Consider the following 12,443-nt stretch of genomic DNA (forward strand, 5'->3'; position numbering starts at 1 on the left):
TTCGTGCACCAGGACCCCCAGATCCCTTTGTACTTCAGTACTTTCCAGTTTCTTGCCATTAAGATAATAACTTGCTCTACGATTTTTCCTGCCAAAGTGCATAACCTCACACTTTCCAGTATTGTATTCCATCTGCCAAATCTCTGCCCACTTACTTAGCCTGTCTATGTCCCCTTGCAGGTTTTTTTATGTCCTCCTCACTCACTACTTTCCCTCCCATCTTAGTATCATCTGCAAACTTTGATGTGTTACACTCGGTCCCCTCCTCCAAATCGTTAATATAGATTGTAAAGAGTTGGGGACCCAGCACTGACCCCTGCGGAACACCACTGGTTACTGATTGCCAGTCTGAGAATGAACCATTTATCCCAACTCTCTGCCTTCTGTTAGATAGCCAATCCTCTATCCATGCCAGAATATTACCCCCAATCCCGTGATTTTTTATCTTAAGCAATAATCTTTTGTGTGGCACCTTGTCAAATGCCTTTTGGAAGTCTAAATACACTACGTCCACTGGTTCACCTTTATCCACCCTATATGTTACTTCCTCAAAGAACTCCAGCAAATTTGTCAAACATGACTTCCCCTTCATAAAACCATGCTGACTTTGTCTTATTAAATTATGATTATCCAAATGTCCTGTTACTGTCTCCTTAATAATGGACTCCAAAATTTTACCTACCACAGATGTTAGGCTAACCGGTCTATAGTTTCCAGCCTTCTGTCTACTGCCCTTTTTAAATAAGGGTGTTACATTAGCAGTTTTCCAGTCTGCCGGGACCTTTGCTGAGTCCAGGGAGTTTTGGAAGATTATTACCAATGCATCCACAATCCCTACCGCCACTTCCCTCAAGACCCTAGGATGTAAGCCATCAGGTCCAGGTGATTTATCCGCCTTGAGTCCCATTATTTTACCGAGTACCACTTCCTTAGTGATTTTGATCATGTTTATCTCCTCCCCCCCCATAGCCCCCTGCTTGTCCAGTGTTGGGATATTCTTAGTGTCCTCTACTGTAAAGACTGATACAAAATATTCATTCAGTGTTTTTGCCATCTCCATATTTCCCACCATTAATTTCCCGGACCTTTCCAGCGTAAGGTCCTTTTCAGATAAAAGCCGTTTCTGGGTTCCTTCACTTTGAAGCCCACACACAAACTTGTCCCTTAAGGTATCTGCCAGTCCCGCTCCAAACTGGCAGTGTTTCGATAGTTTGCGCAGTTCTGTTAAATAATCAGCATTGCTTTCATCCTTATGCTGGTTCCGTTTGTGAAACTTGAATCTTTCTGCTATCAGCAGCGGTGTGGGGTTTAAATGTTCCTTTAGTATCGTTACTATGTCTTCAAAACTCTTTTCCATTGGCTTCGTTGGGGTTACTAGATTTCGTAATAAACCATACATCTTTGCACCCATTAAATTTAACAATACCGACGCTTTCTTGTCATCTAACACCTCATTTGCCTTGCAGTACACCTCTATTCGTTCGACATATGTAGTCCAATCTTCGACTTCATTGTCAAATGCGGTGATACTGCCACTCTTCGGCATTTTGGGTGTGGTTTAAAATGGCGTCTCCCAATGGCTTAAAATGGCGTCTCCCTCGCTTTCCTTCCTCCCCCGCTGCTGCCAACGCCACTCCCGGCGGTTCTCGTGGCAATGGCGGCGCCCTGTAGGTTTTGCGCGCTTCTCCTGCGCTGCTGCCAACGCCACTCTCGGTGGTCCTCGTGGCAATGGCGGCACCTCACGGGTTTCTGCGCTTCTCTCTCTCCCTCTCTCCGACGCTGCTCAGCCCCTGAACACCGGCTGCGCCCTGTGCGCTCTGCCCTCTCTCTCCCTCCCCCGTCGACGCTGCTCAGCTCTTTGCTGTGCCGCTCGGTCGGACTCTAGCCCGCCGCTGTCCGGGAAGGGTCTGCGCACTACCTGTTGCCAGCCCGTTTCGCTGGACCACCTCGACTGGAAAGCCAAGCCTGGCTCTCGACAGCCTCCCCCGCAATTCTCGAGTCTCTGCTGGATGACTGGGCGGTTGCCCGTGGTCGACGCCCGAGTCTCTGGCCTTGACCTCCAATCCACTGATCTCCAGGAACGAATCCCCGGGAGGTGATGCAGAGTTGCAGGTAGGTTCGAACCTGCCTCGTCGCCAATGTTGCGTCCGTGTATAATAAGACACAGACTGCGGAGAACAGTACAACAGGTGTTTACTCAACGTGGCTCACACTGCAACTGATCTGTACAGATTACTACTCAGTGCTATATACAGGTGTGGTCACTGCCGGTACTGCAGTATACATGAGCTGTAAAACATAGTTCCCCCCTTAAAGGTATATACATTACAGAACCCACAACCTTCTGACTCACAGAACATAAGAACATAAGAATTAGGAGCGGGAGTAGGCCATACGGACCCTCGAACCTGCTCCACCATTCAATAGGATCATGGTTGATCTTCGACCTCAATTCCACTTTCCCGCCCGAGTCCCACATCCCTTGATTCCCCTAGAAACCAAAAATCTATCTATCTCAGCCGTGAATATACTCAATGACTCAGCATCCACAGCCCTTTGGGGTAGAGAATTCCAAAGATTCACAACCCTCTGAGTGAAGAAATTTCTCCTCATCTCAGTCTTAAAAGGCCGACCCCTTATCCTGAGACCATGCCCCCTACTTCTAGACTCTCCAGCCTGGGGAATCAATCTCTCAGCATCTATCCTGTCAATCTCCCTCTGAATCTTATATGTTTCAATGAGATCACCTCCCATTCTTCTAAACTCCAGAGAGTATAGGCCCAATCTACTCAATCTCTCCTCATAGGACAATCCTCTCATCCCAGGAATCAATCTAGTGAACCTTTGTTGCACCGCCTCTAAGGTAAGTATATCCTTCCTTAAATAAGGAGACCAAAACTGTGCACAGTCCTCCAGGTGTGGTCTCACCAAAGCCCTGTATAATTGTAGTAAGACTTCCTTACTCTTGTACTCCAACCCCCTTGCAATAATGGCCAACATGCCACCTGCCTTCCTAATTGCTTGCTGTACCTGCATACTAACTTTCTGTGTTTCCTGTATGAGGACACCTAAATCTCTCTGAACACCAACATTTAATAGCTTCGCACCATTTAAAAAGATTCTGTTTTCCTATTCTTCCTACCAAAGTGAATAACTTCCCATTTCCCCACATTATACTCCATCTGCCACCTTATTGCCCACTCACTTAACCCGTCTATACCCCTTTGAGGCAAATGTGCTACCACCTGAGCCACAGCTGACAAGGAAGCAAAGGGGAGAAAGTTTCCTGTAAAATATACAGATATATGCAAGTAAATGCTACTATTTAATGGTTTTATGAAAAATGAGCAATCTAAAAGTAAATCTGTGACTTTAATTAATGACTTAGTAAAGTAGATAGTTGTTTTGGCGAAGGGATAGGAAGACTGACAGCACACTGCCCCTCAAGAATTAATTTGCTCACCCTATAGGGTTACTGTAAAAATGAAAGGGTTTACAAGTCAGCAAAGAAAGATTAGAGAGTTAGTTTGTCGAAGAACATCTCCTAGTGCTGGTTTTGCAAGGAGATTTGGGCTTTGTAAATATATTAATGTATAGATAGTCTACACAACTTTATAAACTTATGAGTTTTGCAAAGTTAAAAATGAAAAATGATGAGAAGCTGTGTACTTGTGCAAATTTGTGTGCATTATCTGTTCCAGTTAGCAATGCTGGAATGGGGATGATTGGACCCATTGAATGCCAAACCTTGGAGGAGATGAAGACTGTCATGGATCCCAACTTCTTTGGACTTGTTAGACTCCTTAAAGAAGTCCTTCCAGATATGAAGAGGAGGAAAAAGGGCCATATTGTGGTGATTAGTAGTGTGATGGGCATTCAGGGTATGATTTACACTAAGAATCTTCTTATTATATGGTCATTTAGAAGCTCAGATGATTAACATTCTTGTAATGTTCACGTTTGATTTGATATAATCTGTGAATCAATTTCTCTTTTTTGCATCATCAGATGCTATTTTTCACAGGAAATTCCAATTGTTTGGTTATTCCTTTCATTTTCGGGTATATTATTCAATGACATCTACGCTGCATCGACATTTGCGGTGGAAGGATTTTGTGAAAGTTTAGCTATTCAGGCAATAAAATTCAAATTGAAATACTGTAGGTAACAATTTTGCTCACTTTGGAAAGAGACATCTATTGAGTTGATTCTTGTACAGTTCTTGTTACATTTTTGTTTATCTAAAACTGATTTAAATGATCCACGTTGGAATGTATCCAAGTTATTGCATTATATCAGGTAGTGAATATATTCATAGAGTCATAGAGTGACTCTGACTCTATGAATATATACACTATGATGATATATAATACTCAGTGATTAATATGGTAAAAACTTGTACTTTAGAGTGTCTATCATGAACATTACTTTAATGGTGTTCAGGAAAGATAGGGAAGGAAAAAAGGGAGGTGGGGTGGCAGTGCTGATTAAGGAAGACATTGTAGTGTTGGAAAGGTAGGATGTTCTTGAGGGGACAAGGACAGAATCCATTTGGTTCGAGTTGAGGAGCAAAAAAGGTATGATCACGCTATTGGGGGTATTCTATAGGCCTCCAAATAGTGAGAGGGAGGTGGAGGAGCAAATCTGCATGGAAATCGCAGAGATATGCAAGAGCTATAGAGTTGTGATATTGGGGGACTTTAATTACCCAAATATCGATTGGGATAATGCTAGGGTAAAGGGAAAGGAGGGGGAGGAATTTCTGAAATGTGTTCAGGAGAATTTCCTTGACTAATATGTTTTTGGCCCAACTAGGAAGGAGGCATTGCTGGATCTGGTGCTGGGAAATGAGGTGGGCCAGGTCGACCAAGTGTCTGTGGGAGAACACTTGGATACGAGTGATCATTGTATCATAAGATTTAGATTAGCAATGGAGAGGAGCAAGGGACAATCTAGAGTGGACTTCTAAACTGGAATAGGGCTAAATTTAATGGGATGCAAAAGGATCTAGCCAGGGTAAAATGGAACCAAAGACTGACAGGAAAAACTGTAATGGAACAATGGGTGATCTTTAAGGAGGAGATGTCCTAAGTACAGGCTAGGTACATTCCAACAAGAGGGAAGGGTAAGGGAACCAAAGCAAGGGCTCCTTAGATGACGAGGAAGATAGAGAAGATGATGAAACAAAAAAAGAGGGTGTATGATGCATGTCAGGTGAATTCTTCAAGGGAGAACCAGACCAAATACAATAAGTTGGGAGGGGAAGTGAAGATGAAAATAAGATTGGCAAAGAGAGAATATGAGAGTAGAATGGCGGTTAACATAAAAAAGAACCCAAAAATCTTCTACCGGCATGTAAACAATAAGCAGGTAGTAAGAGGCAGGGTGGGGCCTATTAGGGACAAAGAAGGTGATATATGCTTAGAGGCGCAGGGCAAGGCTAGAATTGCTCAATGAGTACTTTGTATCGGTGTTTACTAAGGAGGTGGATGCTGACAAAATATTGGAAGAAGTGGAAAAGGTAGAAGCAATGGAAGGGGTGAAAATTGATAGACAGGATGTACTAGAAAGGCTGGGTATGCTTAGAGTAGATAAGTTGTCTGGTCCAGATGGCTTGCATCCCAGGTTGCTAAGGGAATTGGGGGAGGAGATAGCGGAAGGGCTTGCCATAATTTTCCAATCTTCCCTAGATGCGGGGGAGCTGCCTGAGGATTGGAAAGTGGCAAATGTGACACCATTGTTCAAGAAAGGGTATAAGGACAATCCTAGTAACTACAGGCCGGTCAGTTTAACATCAGTGGTGGGTAAAGTTTTAGAAACAATAATCAAGGAAAGAATTAATGGGCACTTGGAGAGGTTTAAGCTAATTAAGGAGAGCCAACACGGATTTGTAAAAGGTAGATCATGTTTGACTAATCTAATTGAATTTTTTGATGAAGTAACACAGAGGATTGATGAAGGGAATGCAATGGATGTTGTCTACATGGATTATTGAAAGGCGTTTGACAAAGTACCACATAGAAGGCTGGTTAACAAAATTGAGGCTCATGGAATAGGTGGGTCAGTGGCAGCTTGGATAAGGAATTGGCTTAAGGATAGAAAACAGTGAGTTGTGATAAATGGCTGTTTTTCAGACTGGAGGATGGTAGACAGTGGTGTTCCCCAAGGGTCAGTGCTGGGGCCACTGCTTTTTTGATATGTATAAATAACCTGGATATTGGAATACAGAGTAGAATTTCTAAATATGCCAATGACACCAAACTTGGCAAGCAGTGAGGATGATACCAATCGACTGCAACAGGACATAGAAAGGCTAGCAGAATGGGCAGACTAGTGGCAGATGGAATTTAATACAGAGAAGTGTGAGATGATGCATTTTGGCAGATGGAACAGGGAGAGGCAATATGGCACAGTTTTAAAGAGTGTGCAGGGACAGAGGGACCTGGGAGTTAACGTGCATAGGTCCCTGAAGGTGGCAGGACATATTGAGAGAGTGGTTAGCAAAGCATATGGGATCTTGGGCTTCATAAATAGAGGTATTGAGTACAAAAGTAGAAAGTTATGCTGAACCTTTATAAAGTACTGGTTAGGCCACAACTGGAGTATTGCGTCCAGTTCTGGTCACCATACATTAGGAAGGATGTGAAGGCCCTTGAGAGGGTGCAGAGGAGATTTACCAAAATGGTTTTGGGGATGGGGGATCTTAGCTACAAGGACAGGTTGGAGAAGCTGGATTTGTTTTCATTAGCAAAGGAGGTTGAGGGGTGATTTGACAGAGGTGTACAAGATTATGATGGGTTTGGATAGGCTAGACGGGGAAAGGCTGTTCCCACTAGTTGATGGTACAAGGAGTAGGGGACACAGATTTAAGGTTTTGGGCAAGAGATACGAGGAAAACCTTTTTTATGCAGCGAGTGGGGAGGACCTGGAATTCGCTGCCGAGGGAAGTGGTGGAAGCGGAGACACTCAATATTTTCAAGGGGAGACTGGATAGGCACATGGGGGAAATAAACTTGCAGGGCTACGGGGATAGAGCGGGGGAATGGGGCTGACTGGATTGCTCTACAGAGAGCTGGCATGGACTCAATGGGCTGAATGGCCTCCTTCTGTGTCGTATGACTCTATGACTCTCACAATGATTATTGTGCAATCCATCCATTTTATCTGTCAATTGTATAAACATATCAACCTTGAAAATCCGCAACCCCACTTTGCCAGCGCAAGTGCAGTTGCGAGGGACTGCCTAAGAAGAAAAAAAAGCTGCCTAAGAGGGAGAGTGGAGTGGGCATCACTGACATCAGCTCCTGACCCCACTGGAACACCCCTATCTTTGATGGGCACACACGCCAATGTAGGCACATCTTGGGTGCTTGCTAGAGGAGGGGGGCGGGAGTTGGGGAACGGGCTTGTTGTGCCGAATGGCTATTTGTGAGGGCCACTGACAGAACGCCTCCAAGAGAGCACATGCTGCAGATGATCAGCCTCCTCTATGGGATGTCCCATCTGGAACACTGCCTGATAGCCTTTCAGGGCCATCTAGGTAAGGGCACTGGCCTGAAGACCCTGGTGGGCCCACTTCTGCCCCTACTGTGACTTGTACACTGACTTCTTCCCCAAGTCCAAATTGCTGGGCAGAAATTTGGAGGTTGGAGCTAAGGGAGTTTTTTTTTATTCGTATGTGGGATGTGGGCGTCGCTGGCAAGGCCAGCATTTATTGCCCATCCTTAATTGCCCTTGAGCAGGTGGTTTGGAGCCGCCTTCTTGAACTGCTGCAGTCTGTGTGGTGAAGGTACTCCCACAGTGCTGTTAGGGAGGGAGTTCCAGGATTTTGACCCAGCGACGATGAAGGATCGGCAATATACTTCTAAGTCAGGATGGTGTGTGACTTGGAGGGGAACTTGGAGGTGGTGGTGTTCCCATGCGCCTGCTGCCCTTGTCCTTCTAGGTGGAAGAGTTCGCGGGTTTGGGAGGTGCTGCCGAAGAAGCCTTGGCGAGTTGCTGCAGTGCATCTTGTAGATGGTACACACTGCAGCCACGGTACGCTGGTGGTGGAGGGAGTGAATGTTTAAGGTGGTGGATGGGGTGCCAATCAAATGGGTTGCTTTGTCCTGGATAGAGTCGAGCTTCTTGATTGTTGTTGGAGCTGCACTCATCCAGGCAAGTGGAGAGTATTCCATCACACTCCTGAATTGTGCCTTATAGATAGTGGAAAGGCTTTGGGGAGTCAGGAGGTGAGACACTCGCCGCAGAATACCTAGCCTCTGACCTGCTCTTGTTGCCATAGTATTTATGTGGCTGGTCCAGTTAAGTTTCTGGTCAATGGTGACCCCCAAGATGTTGATGGCGGGGGATTCGGTGATGGTAATACCGTTGAATGTCAAGGGGAGATAGTCATTGCCTGGCACTTCTGTGGCGTGAATGTTACCTGCTACTTATCAGCCCAAGCCTGAACATCATCCAGCTCTTGTTGCATGCGAGCATGGACTGCTTCATTATCTGAGGAGTTGTGAATGGCACTGAACACTGTGCAGTCATCAGTGAACATCCCCATTTATGACCTTATGTTGGAGGGAAGGTCATTGATGAAGCAGCTGAAGATGGTTGGGCCTAGGACACTGCCCTGAGGAACTCCTGCAGCGATGTCCTGGGCTGTGATGATTGACTTTCAACCACCACAACCATCTTCCTCTGTGCTAGGTATGACTCCAGCCAGTGGAGCATTTTCTCCCCGATTCCCAATGACTTCAGTTTTACTAGGGCTCCTTCATGCTACACTCGGTGCCTTGATGCCAAGGGCAGTCACTCTCACATCACCTCTGGAATTCAGCTCCTTTGTCCATGTTTGGACCAAAGCTGTAATGAGGTCTTGGCGGAACCCAAGCTGGGCATCTGTGAGCAAGTTATTGGTGAGTGGGGGAAATCCTACTGCTGGTCCCGCCTCCTCCAATTTCAGGGACCATGTGTGGGGCAGATGAAAGTTCCACCTGCCCCTAACCCCATCGCAAACTTCGAGCACACCCTCTTCTGGGTGGAGACCAGCCATTTCCAGGTCCTACCTGATTCTCTGCCCCCACGGGCAGCTAGCCCCTGATGCTAAACTAACAACCCTGAGGAAATTCAAGGCCATCATGTCTAAAGAAATGTTTTATCCTTTCTAGCCAATTTTCCCCCTTATCTGACCGTGTTGACTCCTGGCTGAGGTACGGTTCCACAGATGTCCAGGAACCTGCCCAAGTGGCCACCGTTCATGTGTGAGTTTTGACTGTAAGCAGACGATTTGATTGAATGACCAACCTCCGCACCTTTACAAACAACTGCTTGCTTTTGTCCCCAGAGAATTTGTCTCCTGCACAATGTATCAGTTCTCAGGCGGGTGATCGCATAGGAACAGGAGTAGGCCATTCAGCCCCTCGAGCCTGTTCCGCCATTCAATGAGATCATGGCTGATCTGTATCTTAACTCCATTCAGCAGCCTTGCTTCTGTAACCCTCAATACCTTTACATAACAAAAGAATATCAATCTCGACAACAACAACTTGCATTTATATAGTACCTTTAACATAGGAAAATGTCCCAAGGCTCTTCGCAGGAGTGATTATCAAATAAAATGTGACACCGAGCCACATAAGGAGATATTCGATGAGAAAAAGGTTGGTCAAAGAGGTAGGATTTAAGGAGCATCTTAAAGGAGGAAAGAGAGGTAGAGAGGTGGAGAGGTTTAGGGAGGGAATTCAAGAGCTTAGGGTCAAGGCAGCTGAAGGCACGGCCACCAATGGTAGAGCGGTTAAAATCAGGGATGCGCAAGAGGCCAGAATTGGAGGAGCACAGAGATCTCGGAGGGTTGTAGGGCTGCAGGAGGATCTGGAGATGGGGAGTGGTGAGCAATGTACCCCCTCATTTTTTTTGGGTGCGTAGCAGTTTCACGCATGCGTGAAATTTAACGTTGGAAAAGCCAGTCCCGGGCTGCGCGGCTGTTCAGCTTAGAGGGAACGTTGGTGGTGAGTCCATGGAGGGATATGAAAACAAGGATGAGAATTTTAAAATTAAGGCGTTGCTGGACCGGGAGCCAATCTAGGTCAGCGAGCACAGGGGTGATGGGTGAACAGGACTTAGTGCGAGTTAGGATACGGGCAGCAGAGTTTTGGATGAGCCCAGGTTTATGGGGGGTGGAAGATGGGAGGTCGGCCAGGAGAGCATTGGAATAGTCAAGTCTGGAGGTAACAAAGGAATGGGTGAGGGTTTCAGCAGCAGAGGAGCTGAGGCAGGGCAGAGTCAGGCAACGTTACAGAGGTGGAAATAGGCGGTCTTGGTGACTGTTACGTCCATGTAATAATAAGAAAAGGACTGCAGAGAACGGTACAACAGGTGTTTACTCAATGTGGTTCAAACTGCAACTGAAACAACAGTTTACTACTCAGCGTTATATACAGGTGTGGTCACTGCCGGTACTACAGTATACATGAGCTGCAGAAAGTAGTTCCCCCCTTAAAGGTACATACATTACAATTCCTCCCCTTTTAGATTAACAGTACCATAACACTCATTTAACAATTAAATATCAAACTAATTACAATTAACACTTTTAACATGCAACATTAGCTGAAAATAGTCTATTTATAAATTCAGTCTTTGGGGAGGCTTCCTGATCCTTCCTGGATAGCGCCTTTCCCGAGTGTCTTGCTCTTGGTGCGGAGGTGATTCTGGCCCCCTGTCGTCGGTTGGTTCATCAGCTTCCGATGCTACTGTTTCTGGGGTAGATGCTACCTGTACGTCAGGTTCATCACCAGGTACATATGGGCGAGGCATGGGGTTGACTCGTTCCTGTGACACTAGGATCTGGTCAGCATGGCGTCTCACGACGCTCTCCCCAACGTCCACTGTGTACATTAGTGGCCCCTGCCGTGTGCATATCGTTCCTGGTTGCCATTTCTCTGTTCGGTAGTCGCGGGCCAAGACTGGTTGCCCTACATTGAAGCTCCTTGTCGGCTTCTCATTGATCTGCTGGAATTGCTTACTCTCAACATCTCTTCGTACATTTGGTCTGAGCAAATCCAGACGAGATCTCAACCTTCGGTTAAAGAACATCATGGCTGGGGCCTGGTTGGTGACTGCATGTGTCGCATTTCTGTAGGCTAACAGGAAATTGTCCACCTTATGCTGCAGTGGAATGTCGTCATCGCACATGGCCTTTACTGCTTTTTTAAAGGTTTGTACGAACCTCTCAGCCAATCCATTTGTGGCTGGATGATACGGGGCGGATGTGTAATGCCTTACCCCATTCCTTTTCATAAATCTTCGAAACTCTTCGGACACAAACTGTGGTGTATGTGCCTTTAAGAGCAATTATGGTGTATGTGCCTTTAAGAGCCCCAGGTGTGCGTAATGCTGGTAATTGCCACTTGGGCTATATAAGCCTGTGTATTGTGTATATCCTTTAAAACCCCCCCCCAGACTTGCTTAGTAAATACCTATGAACCAACTCCTGTCTTCAGTGTCTTTATCTACACACGGACACTACAGTGGCGACGAAGTGGAAACGGACTTACCTGCAATTCGGCAGCACCTCAAGGACATCGATTCCTCCAGCGTCCAGAAGACTCAAGGAAGTAAGCGAAACTGTGGTTTCACCATCTGGCCAAGCTGGTGACAGGTACTGCGCTAATCCTTCCTGGGCGTCAGGCTGGAGCTCCAGCGGCGGGCTCTACAGCTGAGACAGGCAGCGAAATCGGAGGCAAGCAATAACGGACTGGGAGGGTGCACTCGAGAGACGGCCGGCGCGGCAAGCAGGTCAGCGTTTAGACCTCCGTCGGGAACGAGTCTCCAACAGTGAATAAACGGAAACCACAGTAAAACAGCGTTGTTATCGGTAGCAGCGGCGGGAAAGCGCGGGAAGCGCCATATCGTTGCTACAGAGAGAAAAAAAAAAAGCGCGGGAAGCACCATATCTTTTCTGAAATGCCTAAATCTGGTAATATTGAGGCTTTTGATGGCGAAATAGAAGATTGGACCACATACGTGGAAAGAGTAGAGGTTTATTGCACTGCAAATGGAATAACAGATGAAAAAAAAGCTTCAGTACTTCTGAACTTAATGGGCGCGAAGACATACGGGCTGTTACGAAATTTAATCACTCCAGCCAAACCAAAGGACAAGACTTTTAAAGAAATTGTTGATACCCTGCAGGAGCATTTAAACCCAACACCGCTGCTGATAGCGGAACGATTCAAGTTCTTCAAGAGAAATCAACACAAGAATGAAAGTAACGCTGATTACCTAAACGAATTAAGAAAGCTATCAAAGTACTGCCAATTCGGAGCAGGGCTATCGGATTATCTTCGAGACAAATTTGTTTGCGGTCTCTTAAGTGAAGGAACACAAAAAAGACTGCTTTCTGAAAAAGATTTAACATTGGACAAAGCTTTCAGTATGGCTGTATCATACGA

The 12,443-nt window shown here is 46.0% G+C and overlaps 1 pseudogene; it reads left to right on the plus strand.

Moving 5' to 3' along the window:
• The window catches only part of LOC147122320 (retinol dehydrogenase 8-like), a 67,094-nt pseudogene that overhangs the window by 36,737 nt on the left and 17,914 nt on the right, over window positions 1-12,443 (plus strand).

This window comes from Somniosus microcephalus, chromosome 3 (assembly GCF_052327205.1).
Source record: "Somniosus microcephalus isolate GS21.2 chromosome 3, FLI_Smic_1.0, whole genome shotgun sequence".
NCBI lineage: Eukaryota > Metazoa > Chordata > Chondrichthyes > Squaliformes > Somniosidae > Somniosus > Somniosus microcephalus.